We start from the raw sequence: 13,632 nt of genomic DNA, 5'->3' as shown, positions 1-13,632 counted from the left end.
CACCCGTGGGGGTGTTGGCGGGCCGCAAGGCTTGCTGAGACGGGGGAGCCGGCTTGCCACCACCAGTCGGCGGCTTGTAGGGTTTGCCATTGTCGTGCGAGGCGGCGTTGGCTGAAGAAAAACCTGGGGAGGAGCGGCGAGCCTTGACGCGCTGTTCCGTGGCGAGGAGGCGTGAGTACAGCTCGCGCGGCTGAATAGGAGTGTCATGACCATTGATGTTCTCCACATGATTATCATAGTCGTCGTCTAGCCCATTCAGGATGTAGGAGGTGAAGTTCTCAGGGCGAAGCGGCTGACCAATAGAGGCGAGAGCATCTGCCATGCCCGTCACCTTGTTGAAGTAGTCGGTGATGGTGAGGTCAAGTAGCTTCACCTCTCCAAGTGCGGTGCGAATAGCATGGGCACGCGCTTGAGACTGAGACGCGAAGCTGGTGTGAAGAGCAGCCCACGCATCCCGAGACATAGCGGCAAAGATGACTAGCGACGCAACGCCCTCCGTGAGAGAAGACTAGATAGCGGAGTGGATGGCCTGATCCTGGGCCACCCACACATGGTAAGCCGGATGATATAGCGAAGGGCATGGCAGTGTGCCATCGACGTAACCCTCCAAGTAGCGGCTGCGAAGGAGAGGCAGCTCCTGCGCATGCCATGACAAGTAGTTATCCGGCGTGAGCTTCACCGGGATGAGGTGCGCGAAGTAGAAGGGCTGGGGAACCGTGACATGCTCCACATGCGCAGCTAGAGGTGAAGCGGGCATGGCGTAGGGTGGTCCAAGGAGCACCACCAAGCGCCAGTGAGGTACCGACCAACTCCATCGACGGGGCAATGGCAGGAGCCGCTGACGGTGAAGTATATGGACGCCGAGGGCGCATCGTAGTGCATTGCGGGCGCACCATAGGGCAACGCGGTCGCACTATAAGGCGGCAGCGGATAGGCGCCGTAGGACGGCGGCGAGGGGGCACCGTAGGGCATCGCGGGTGGACCATAGGTTCGCGCAGGCACGCTGTAGGGCGGCGTCGCGTAGGCACCGTAAACCGGCCGTGAGGGAGCATCGTACGGCGGCAGCGCAGGAGCGCCGTAGGTCATGGGCGCGGGCCCACCATAGGATAGCGGCGCAAACACACCGTGCGGGGAAGAGGGCGTCCCGTAGGGCACCATCGGGGCTCCAGGCGTAGCAGTCTCAACAGCAGGGGCAACCGATGAGGTAGCCGTGGGCGGAGGTTGGGCCAACGCGTTCGGCGTGAGCGGCGGCGGTGTCGCGGGCGCGACCACGGGAGGCGACCGGGAGTGAGCCCAGGCGAGTGGTTGAGACGCTAGAAACGGCGAGACCGCAGCATATGGCGGCGCGGCTGTGGGGGCCGCAGAAGCAGATGCGGCGGAGATCGAACCAGAGGCTGCGGCGGAAGACATCGGATTGATCTAATCTGATACCATGTAAAACAAGGGTTTGGGAAACTGCTCGACACACTAGTACGGGTGTGGCTATCTCATATATATAGGGGTACACAAAGTGTACAATACAATTTAGAAAGACATGTACATAGGCTACGTATAATATAGTCTAACAAAGAGAACTGCAGGAAATTAATGGAAGGTAATTAAATACTAAAAGGACATGAAAATACTACTGGGATGTCAAATGAAATATCAATATATCCAAACAGTTTGGAACTTAAGGACTCCAGAATCATCTATCTATTCTATTATATACTAAAAGTAATATAAGGGTGTTTTTCGAGGCACCGGGTTAATCCACATATGCTAAAAAATTATAAACCACTGATATTAATTTTAATGTTTGAGATTAAAAAATAAAATGTGTTACGTACAACATTGAGCGTGTACAAAATTAAACTTCTGGCACGTACACAAGTGCCCATATATGGCTATACATATTATGTTAAGCACATCATCTAAAAGGCCACGGAGGGCCATCACTAAAAAAGGCCACGATGGGGTAAGTATGGATAGAATACGCTCCTGGCCGGCCATAAAATAACCAGAGTCCATACCGTCCCTCCAAAAAAACAGAGTCCATATTATCTTAAAACTCACTCATAGATCTATACTAAGCAAATAAATACATGCTCATGTTCTACTAAAATGGTACAAGCCCAAATGCAAGTAAAGTTGTTCATTTCATGTGTTCATGCTAATAAACCCTAAGTGATCAGGTAGTACAAACTAAATGTAAACCCTAGTTTTTAGTCTCAAAGTCATCACCCTTAACCACCATTCTTTAGTATAACATCATTGTGATCCACCATAATAGTAACTCTATGTAGTAATTCACTTTATATGTTCATGCTCAACTAAACCCTACAAGTACTAGAGGCTTATGAACCATCTTGTTTAGGAACCAACTATTCCTTACTCAATGAATCCAATGAAAGGCGTAGTAAACCCTAGAAACCAATACACCTTGTTTGAAATACTTTTTATTCATTAAGAAACATGTTCTTCCAAAGTTATTCTTTTGAAGTAAATAACAAGTAGTCATTAATCATGTCTTATAGAATTTAGAAAGCTAACAACTGTTCTTTAAATGTTAAGAATATGCCAAATACTATTCATTGTGTGTTACTATGATTTCTATGTTTGATTACACCACTTGTATATGATACCAAGTTAACCACACCCAAATAAGAACCTTGTTTGTGAAACCACTCTAAAAAGTGCAACACACCCTAAAGAAATCATTACAACCCACCAATCCTAAGTCATCGGGGTTAGGTCACGCTTAGAGCGTTTGCATCTCATACTTATGCATTATAGCATCTTTGCCAGTTCTTTAAACATTGTCCTTATCGGATGATGATGCTATTTCAGAATTTAGAGTTATTACACCTTGAAGCTTTTGCTTGCATAATTTTGCAGTCAAGAAAAGCAAGTTCATCGCTTGCTCATGCCATTTGATTATGTTTATCAAATTACTTGCAAAGTACTATTCGTATAATTTCTTCATTCAAAAGCAATGTATTACTTTTACAATTATGAATATGATTATGTGGTGGGCAATGGAACCATGGTTTGAGCTGATGGTGGAGGTTCCATTGCAACTGGGTTTTATATTCACATAGGATTATCAACAAATGTCATCCAATGATTCTTGCATCATAAATCTCGTGTTAACCATAAGATCTGGAATGGGATGGAGAAGTCAGCTATACCTTTTTCCTTTCGCAAATCAACGGACTTGATAGAGCTTGCATGTGAGTTTGGTGGTTCCACATGGGTTGGGAAGGCCTTAAGTTCCCCGTCCGATGGACGAAGGGTGCTCTATCGTCTATGATGGATTGTAGGGTTTGGACTGAGGGTTATGCGCCTAAATTATGGCAAGCGACCAATGGTGAAGTTGGAACCTAAATTCAGCCATGACTAGAAAAGGGTGGGTATGCGGGGTCGTGGAGAAGGACAGTGATTGGATTGGACATTATACTGGGCCTCACACCAAGGAAGTGTGGATAGGAATATCAAGCCCGGTTGGCAACAAAAAGAAGGGCCAAGACCAAGTCAAGAATTTGGCCAAGGTCGTTTGTTTCAAGTGCAAGGTTGAAGGGCATCATGTTAGATCATGCCCGTTGTAACGGCCCGGAAAAATACCCCTATTAGATTCGCCAGTTGTTTTCAGTTTCACGCATAATCATGTCAGCATGCATATTTTCTGAACCTAAAATTATTTTCCTAAAACCCTATTTTGGTTTTATTAAAATACCCAGTGATTTATAAAGCCGTACCCTCCTTTTTCTTATTTTATTAAAACTTAAAACGCAGTCAAATTTTCTGGTCCGTTTTAAATCAAAACAATATTTACTGGGTTTAATAAAATAAAAGCAATCAAAAAGTAGACAAAGTTTTGGCCCAAAGTTAGCCCAAGCCCACCTAACTTCAACTCTTTATATAGCGCCCTCCCCCTCCTCTCTCCACAAACCCTAGCCCCCTTTTTGCCTACTTTTTCCAGATCTGAGATCCATTTCTTGTTTGGTCACCTTCTTCCCCACAATCCCCACCTTTTCTTCCACTTCCCTTCAATTTCTTGACCACCGGTGCTTTCTCTTTGTCTCCGACGATTTTCCAACTGAGTCGGTTTGGTCCAGCTCCCGTCGCTGCCGCTGTCTCATCTTGTCTCCATCGATGCACACCACCACAGGCACCAGCTCAATTCCAATTGCCACCTACCGCCGAGAGGCAGCAAACTAGCAGCCGCAAGCTGTAACGCCACCTACTGCCTCGCTCAGTGCAGCAGCAGAGGAGCATGCTCGCTCGTCCTTTACGCGCTAGCCAGAAGCAGCAATCGCCAGCACGCCACGCCTCCCGCACCTTGCCGCTCGCCAGCATTGCCCATGAGCGGGAGCCAGCGGGCCGGCCGCCCTTTTTCCTGCTCGCCCCCGCGCGCGCTTGCTCGCCAGCATGCCACATTGCCACCTACCATGCCACTCACAGCAAACGCAGCGTCGGCCCGCCAGCCGCTTGCTCCCGCTCACCCCAGCCGCCTCAGGTCCGCCGCCAAAATCTCGCTCTGCTCTCGCCACGTTCCTCCACGCGCCAAGAAGGCCGGCCGCCTGGGCCGCTCCTTTTTATTTTCCCGCAGGTCAACCACAACAGTAGTGCGCCGGCAACACTCCGTCTATCCAGTTTTTGGTCCAGTGTTTTGGCAGCCGCCACTTGTTCGGCGAATTGCCTGCACGACTTTTCGCCTCTGTTCTTTTCGGCGACCATGTCCGTTTGTCCGACAATCTATTCGGCATGACCGATACCACTTCACCAATGACGCACCACCGACAAGGTCTACTTCCTGGCGTCCGACGCATCAACTACTTCGGCAATGACACGAAGATGATGGCATGTACCCGATGAACCGGCTTCGACTACTACAGCAACTTCTGCTACTTCAAACCCGGGAACTTCAAGACGGTGGCGATGCTGCTACTTCCGCGACATTGATGACTTCGACTACTTCCTCGACAATCCGGTGACCATCCTTGTTCCGATACCATGAGGCCCTGATCCTAACCAACCCTATTTCTATAAATGTGTATCTATCCTATTGCATCAAATCATCATGCGCATTGCATTGCATATATGGTTGTTCCGGGTTAATAGGGATTCACCTAATAAATAAATATGGAATGTGCGGGAATGTTATCTCGTCCCGGTTCCATTTAAATTTGTGTAGCTCACCCATGCCATGTTTATGCCATGCTAATCACATTTAATTATGCGGGGTAGAAAAATAACTCAAACCTAATAATTGTTTGTCGGGATTCCGATTCCGCTTAATTTTGATAAGTTGCATCGCATCATCCACTACTAGGAAAACCCTTATAGGTAGGAATGTATTCTGCGGCGCACCTAAAAGTGTGTGCTCCACAGAAATATTTCTGTGGCGCATAAGTTAATATGCTCCAGAGAATTTTTCAACTTCTGTGGCGCATCAAACAGTGGTGCGCCACAGAATTCTTGCTTTCTATGGCGCATTTAGCCAGATGTGTCACAGAAACTATGTGGGGCCCACGTGGGGTCCGGTACTGCACATGGGTGAAGGCAATTCTGTGGCGCACGTGCCAACATGCGCCACAGCAAGACGACAAGCAGGCAGACCACCGCTGTATTACTCTTTTTCCACGAACCGCCGCTCCGAATGTATCCCCACGGCATGGCACCGAGCTACAGAGGAGCGGCCATTCCTTAAGCTCTGGAGCACCACGGCCACTAGCGGGAGGGCCTCCGTCTGTGCGCTGCTCCACCTACAGCTACAGGCTTGTCCCTGCTGCTGCTGCAACCTTCCTCCATTGCCATGGTCCTTCCACACTCCGCCGCCTCCCAAATCCAGAGTCCAGATCCCAAGTTGCAGACCAATCTGCGTGGTCGAGGGCCGCCGTCCCAATTGAGGTGGTGCGACCTGCGGCTACCCACGCCACGGCCGGCGGTTACAGGTAATCGGACATGGGAGAGCTACTAGCAACAAATAGAACCGGCAGGGGAGCTCTCTAGGGCAGGGGATATCTGGGGATAATGTTATTGGAGGTACCCAACGGCGGCCTCACTCCATGAAGATCTGGAACGGCATGCTTGGGAGTGCGGAGCGACGCACTCGGGAGAGGGTGGCGCTCGTGGCCCTCGGGAACATGGCGTTGGTGAGGCCGCGAGCGGGAGCGGCGTGATGGTGAAGCTCCCTGCCGGTGCGGCACCTCGCTGGCACACCAGCGCGTCAACACCCTCCGATGACTCGCAACCAACGTGACGCCGTTCCGGGGGCCACCCTCCGCGCGTCATGTACTCCTCCTCATGGCTACTTCTTCGGCGGCCTCCTCTCGTGGAGAGGAGCCAAGGGAGGATGGGAATGCGTGGAGTAGTTGGAGGCCATCGCCTCCTCCTTCCCCTCGTCTCCATGGTGGTGTCGGCCGGTCGGCGCCGTACAGCGGCGGTGAGTCTCCAACATTGTGGTCGTGTAGCCCAAAAATCGCCAAGAACACCCAAAGTGCACACACGAAAATATCAAGGGAAAGTATTGTAGCCCAAAAATTGCCACGAACACCCAAGGTGTCACAACCGGCTTAATCCTCAATTAGCCTCAAAATTATGAGAAAAAAGAAGTTGGTTGCCTTTTAATATAGTAGTTATTATTATATATATAGTTTGACTATATATGCAAGTTCTCCGACGTCCCTGTTTCCCCGCTTCGAGAAGACCTCATCCAAGACCATTGCCAAGATATCCCAAAGACCTTCGCCATGGAACCTCAAGGCCTTCTTTCCGGATCCGAAGACCGTTGATCATGAACCTGAAGGCGTCTTCTTTCCCTGTTATAAAAAAAGGCGTCTTCTTCCTCTCCGAACCCGTCTCCGAACCAAAACATGTGACCCTAACCTATACCTATTTTTCTAATGTGCATCTATCTTGTTGCATCAAATCATCATGCACATTGCATTGCATATGTGGTTGCGGGTTAATAGCAATTCACCTAATAATTAAATATGAAATTATGCGGGATTGTTTATCTCTTGTCCTGGTTCCATTTAAATTTATGTAGCTCACATATGCCATATTTTGCCATGCTAATAACATTTAATTTGCGGGGTAGAAAAACAACTCGAACCTAATATTTAACTATTGGGCTTCCGATTCCGCTTAATTTGGATAAGTTGCATTGCACCATAATTTCCATGCCATGCATACCATATCTTGATCATGCCGATTCTTCTTCCGTAGTAGTAAGTTTTGCATCCGTTGTGTGTTTCAGCATTTGCTTCTTCCCGGATAGGATCACGAAGTGGTGATGTGAGATATGACAAGTTTCCAGACAGTTCTTTTGCAGTCTTTCACAAGTGAGCCCTCTCTCCTTCACCTATTTTACAGTTTTTCTCTCGTTTCTCTATTACTATCCATATGTTGTGATTCTTTATCGAGTCACGTGTCCTATTCCACTTGTTATCCCTAATAAGCCATGTTTCTCTTCCGCTACCTATCACCCCATGTTTGTTGTTTGGCAAGTCTTGTGAGTCGTAGCGTGAGTTTAGGGTTATGTTGTTTATCTCAATCTGTTATCGAGATATGTTCGGGAAAGTTGACACATGTTTCACTCTATGGATAATGTTGATATTAGTTGTTACAACTAAAATTGATGTGGGATAATAATTAATGCAGAGGCATCGGTGGGACCCTTTGCGCAAGCATCGGATTTTTGTATCACTTGTGTCCCCTTGGACCCGACTTCCTGTTATCAGTTTTGAGCTAGGAGCTCTGCCATACGTGGGGCTTACTAGGACCCTCCTCACCCACTACCTTTTCTCAAGTCTATTGAAAAGGGGGCCACAACTTTGGTTTTATTTTCCTATACCATGCATGCCATGGTTTACTTACTGTTGCCTTCGGGTGCTTTACTTCCTCTTGCCTTCGGGTGTTTACATTCATGTATTGTACCTTGCAGGACGTTTAGCGAAGCGGATTGTTCATACTCACCTAGCCGCCGACGCAAACCCTGAGTCCGCTTCGGAGTACGGCCGAACTTCATTACAGGTAGCTTAGTGGGGTGGCTCCCTAGACTTTCTTGCAGAACTAGAAACTGTCTTGTTGTGAAACTCCATCGTAATTAAGCGGGGTTGATCATGCGTATGAGTATATTTTTGAGGGCCCCTGCAGGGTAAATTTTTTCGAAAATCCATGTCCGCGGTTATGGATGACTTGGAGCTGTTTAACTCGATTATAGAACAACTTACACCATATACTTGTTGCTAATCATTTGCGTAGTAAGTTAGCATTACTATAACCGATATCTAATAAAATATGTCAACCGTGTGAGTGCATGTATATTGCTTCTTCGCTTTGAGTGAGGGGTATATGTGTATTCGGTTGGGTTATGTTTATGTAGTATTTAGCGGTTATCTTTATACGCTCTCTTACCTTCTCTGATTAGATGAAAGTTGTAGCGTGTCTCTATTGATTTAGTATAAGCTTTGCTGCCGCTTAACATCACCATATAGCCCTGCGTGCATAGCCAAGTTCTAGTCTCGCTGGGTACACATGCTGTTGGTACTGACGCTCTGCCTTTTCCCTCTTTTGTCTCCTCCCCCTTTTGTAGGCAACTGTTGGCCCGACTTTTGATAGGTATAAGATCGACGACGTTAGCAAGGTTACCCTTCCGGCTTGGCCTAGGCAGGGTTATGGACGTCATCGTTATCTTTAGGACTCTTAGTCCAATTTGTACTCTTGTCCGTACTCGAACTCTTTATTTCCTTTATTTGTGACTTAGATCTTTGTATTGTATATTTGTATTTTTGACTCATTAGAGTCGTTGTTGTAATATATATATGTTCTTTTGTGGGTTTCATCGTAAACTTGTTGTAATGACTACTACGATGTGTTAATTCCTCTTGCATCGCGTGTGTGCTTCATCGCGCACGTTGTGTAGGAGGGTGTCTCAGAATCGATATTGTCCTGATTTTGGCAGGATCGCTGGAATCCGTAGGGTACCAGTTTTGGGGCGTCACATTAGTCTTATTGAAATAACTCAAGATTAAATATTTCAGATGTTAAACTTATATAAATTAGTTTGACTTGTTATCAAGTGAATTATTTAATACATAATTCAAAAGTCTCATCATTCTGTGTAAATTGAACTCCATTACAAAGTTTAATAACTAATCCAAACATTCCAACAGACTAATATTATTAGACGGTATTGTCAAATATTTATTCATAAACATTTTTTGTATAACAAATGAATTATTTTGTCTAATAAATTGCCTTTCTAATGAAGGGTAGCTTGCCATCAATCATCTATGCATTTCTGCTTGAAAAAAATGATAGTGCCTCTCCACATATTTTTCATGGCCTTTCTTCTAATTAGTTGCAAGCACTAGGCATCAGCCGGTTGTAAATTGCATACCATCAGCCGTCTTCGGAGCCGTCTGATGCACTTAAGTGAGCAAATCCCGAGCGTCCACGTTGGCACTTAAGTATCAAATTATTCAAGAATATACCAATTACCACATGAAGCATTTTCTGTTTCCAACCAAATAGCAATGAACGAAGCAGTTTCAACCTTCGCCATGAACATTAAAAGTAAAGCTAAGAACACCTGTGTTCATATGCAACAGCGGAGCGTGTCTTTCTCCCACACAACGAATGCTAGGATCCGATTTTATTCAAACAAAAACAAAAATAAAAGCACACAGACGCTCCAAGTAAAGCACATAAGATGTGACGGAATAAAAATATAGTTTCACTAGAGGTGACCTGATAAGTTGTTGATGAAGAAGGGGATGCCTTGGGCATCCCCAAGCTTAGATGCTTGAGTCTTCTTGAAATATGCAGGGATGAACAACGGGGGCATCCCCAAGCTTAGACTTTTCACTCGTCTTGATCGTATTATATCATCCTCCTCTCTTGACCCTTGAAAACTTCCTCCACACCGAACTCAAAACAATCTCATTAGAGGGTTAGTGCATAATCAAAAATTCACATGTTCAGAGAAGACACAATCATTCCTAACACTTCTGGACATTGCACAAAGCTACTGAAAGTTAATGGAACAAAGAAATCCATTCAACATAGCAAAACAGGCAATGTGAAATAAAAGGCAGAATCTGTCAAAACAGAACAGTCCGTAAAGACGAATTTTTTAGCGGCACTTAACAGGCTCAGATGAAGAAGCTCAAATTGAATGAAAGTTGCGTACATATCTGAGGATCATTCACGTAAATGGGCAGATTTTTCGGAGTTACCTACAGAAGGGGCTACTCAAATTCGTGATAGCAAGAAATCTGTTTCTGCGCAGTAATCCAAATCTAGTATCAACCTTACTATCAAAGACTTTACTTGGCACAACAATGCAATAAAGTAAAGATAAGGAGAGGTTGCTACAGTAGTAACAACTTCCAAGACACAAATATAAAACAAAAATTGCAGAAGTAAAATAATGGGTTATCTCCCATAAGCGCTTTTCTTTAACGCCTTTCAGCTAGGCGCAGAAAGTGTAAATCAAGTAACATCAAGAGAAGAAGCATCAACATCATAATTTGTTCTAATAATAGAATCAAAAGGTAACTTCATTCTCTTTCTAGGGAAGTATTCCATACCTTTCTTAAGAGGGAATTGATATTTAATATTTCCTTCTTTCATATCAATAATAGCACCAACAGTTCGAAGAAAGGGTCTTCCCAAAATAATAGGACAAGATGCATTGCATTCAATATCCAAAACAACAAAATCAACGGGGACAAGGTTATTGTTAACCGTAATGTGAACATTATCAATCCTCCCCAAAGGTTTCTTTATAGAATTATCAGCAAGATTAACATCCAAATAACAATATTTCAATGGTGGCAAGTCAAGCATATCATAAAGTTTCTTAGGCATAACAGAAATACTCGCACCAAGCACTACTAGGGAAAGGCTTACCGCGAGCGTCCTGTAATGGCTTACCGCCGGCGCCTTCGCATTCGCCGGCGATCACCTCGCCGGTGGTAATGCCTCATCGCCGGCGCCTTCCAATTCGCCGGTGGTAAGTCGCCGTTACCTCCGGCGTTTTGCCCAATTCGCCGGGGGTAAGCGTTTCCGCCGGCGCCTTTCCATCTCGCCGGGGCTTGGATGTTACCGCCGGCGCTCCCCATTTCGCCAGCGATAATACTAACAGGAGCATCAGGTCCTTACCGCCGGCGCTTCCCATTTCGCCTGCGGTAATATTAATAGGACCATCAGGTCATTACCGCCGGCGCCTTCCCATTTCGCCAGCAGTAATATGAACAGGAGCAAAAAATAAAACTCGAATTAGACAATATGTACACCAGAATTCATAGCATATACACAGAATATACAGGCAAGTACAAGAATGACAGCAAGATATACATCATTAGCAAGATACACATCATTGGCAATACACATCATTAGAAAGTCCCGAAATGTCGATAACATGCATGCATCAATAACACAAGTGTCGACCATATGGTTCAACCATCACGACTCGAAGTAGCACATGTTACAGAAATACATATAAGTCCAGTCGACGACCTAGCTAAACAACAATGACATAGTAAACTAGAGAGGCGGTAGCGGCAAGCATCATCACGATGAAAGGGGTCCTCCACATCTCCCTCCTCTGTCCCGCTCGAAAGTTGGCGTATCGAGTTTCCGCCTCCTCCAAAGTGGTGTACCCCTTGTAGCTGTTGCCGCTGAAACGGTGGACATGCCTCCTACAGTCTTCCCAGTCCTTGTAGACTCCAGGAACCCTGCCGTGGTAGACGACATAGTACGTCATCTATGCAAACACATAAAAAAGAAATGAAAGTTGTTAGTACATTAGTAGAGAGAGATATAACATAGAGTAGTGCAAAGAAAAAGCATGAAAATTACTTAAGTAATTTTATGACTAACATTTGCAAAGGACAAAAGTGTTTGAGTCAAGTCGGCTTCGGCGGGAAGGGACGGATGCCCTCAAGCGTGTTGAATGTTCTGTCGTCATATCCATCTTCTAATCGGCCTTCTATCTCGGCCTTAGAAAGTGCGGGACCATAGTGGAACAAGCCACCATTACCGCAGACATCCCTCCAGAGTATTGTGCAAATGGTCCGCTGGATGGCACGGAACTCGGCTCTCACGTTTTCATCGGTGGTGTCCGCCATGTTCACGAACATCCGCTGAAGACTGGATGGCAACAAGAGATCGTTCTGAGACCTTACAATCGACCTCATCTGTAGGATGGCAAACCAGGCCTCCATCCCATTGTCATGCGCCGATTGCTTGAGGCAGGGGAACTTGGTTATATGGTTGCACACATAGCAACCTTTCACTTTCTTCTCATGCCTGATTTTGTCGATGCCAACCTCGGCTATGAAGCCGCTGAGGGCTTTATCAAGTGTAGACTTAAGGTCGGTGAAGTCCTTGTCCGGATCAAGCCCGGAGTCGAGGTAACTGACATGTGAATGATACGGGTGAAAGAGGAGGAGGGTCCAGTACTTGAATCTGCGCAAAATGGAAATAAACCATCATACTCGATCGACTATGAAGGAAATTCATGAATGAATGTAATAGAGGGTACTCTAGTAACCAAATACTTACTCGCGGAAATATGGTATGGCAAAGCATTTCTTATCCTTGTTTAACACCAAGAAATCCTTGATGTACTTCGCCAGAAACGCTTGTTCGTTCTGGACGACAGTTGGAGTCATGTAGAAGGGGTCCATGATAGCGATGTCCGCTGTGTTCTCCATGGCGATATCGTGCGCCATGCTGAGCGATAGGAGGCGGACCAAGTTTCGGTCGAGCTGTTGCATGTTCAATAGCCTGAAGATGTCTTCATATCGAATGAACATCAAGTCCGCAGGGTATGTGGTGACAAAGCCAAAGCCACTGGGCACCTTGGCCATCAAAACCGGGTACGAGGGATTTCTATCTCGAAGAAGTAGTTCCTCCTTCATTAGAACAGCATCATGCAAGCTCCTCATATCGGGCGTCACCTGCTGGACAATGTGTGCCGGCAGCATAGGCTGGCCTAGGTGATGCATCTTCCTCCACGGGGTCGGCAACTTGTCATTAACCACTTTCTTGCTTGCGGCAACATCTCCGGACTTTTTCCGCTTCCTGGCCTTCTTCTTACTGCAACTGGGAGTGGCGTTTTGTTTCATACCCTCCGTGGTCGCACCAAGGAGTGTCCTCGGGTAAGCCCAACTCGGGTGGAGCGGTGAAGGCGGTAGGGTCTTCCTGCTCGGGAGTTTCTTGTGAAAGGAACAACTTCTTCTTTAGCGTACGATCGGCGGGTGGCTTGTAAGGAGAAACCCCGTCGCCCTCCATCTCAGCGATGAACGTATCGATTGGAGCTTGATCGATGTCCAACGCGTTGCCGTGCTAACTCTCGGGCTGACTGTCGGGCTGGCTATCGGGCCCAAAAGGACCACCAGCCGGTGGAGGACTCGGGGCAGCCGTCGCATCCTGAGGAGTGACCATGCCATAGCTTGCCTCCGAACCTGAGGCGGCGGTGTTCAGCCGAATTAGGGCTTTCGGCCATAGAAGGATGTGATTCTTGAGGTCCCCGAGAGTGAGCGGGGTTTCCGTTTCCGGGGGTTGATAAGGAGGATGGAGGTCTTGGCATCCCGGTAACGACCGGTTCACGCGAACCCGGCTCACGCTATCATC

The 13,632-nt window shown here is 46.7% G+C and overlaps 1 long non-coding RNA gene across 2 annotated transcripts; it reads left to right on the top strand.

The window, feature by feature from the left end:
• Positions 1-3,947: 3,947 nt before the first annotated feature.
• On the top strand, positions 3,948-8,814 carry LOC127341689 (uncharacterized). 2 transcript variants are annotated; one of them, XR_007875755.1, is made up of 4 exons: positions 3,948-4,972; positions 7,244-7,328; positions 7,931-8,019; positions 8,582-8,814. It is a non-coding gene; the product is annotated as an uncharacterized lncRNA (long non-coding RNA). The 2 variants fall into 2 exon arrangements; XR_007875754.2 differs by lacking the exon at positions 8,582-8,814 and having other exon boundaries at positions 7,931-8,191.
• The last annotated feature ends 4,818 nt before the right edge of the window (positions 8,815-13,632 follow it).

This window comes from Lolium perenne, chromosome 1 (assembly GCF_019359855.2).
Source record: "Lolium perenne isolate Kyuss_39 chromosome 1, Kyuss_2.0, whole genome shotgun sequence".
Taxonomy (NCBI): domain Eukaryota; kingdom Viridiplantae; phylum Streptophyta; class Magnoliopsida; order Poales; family Poaceae; genus Lolium; species Lolium perenne.
This window is presented reverse-complemented; position numbering and strand designations above follow the sequence as displayed.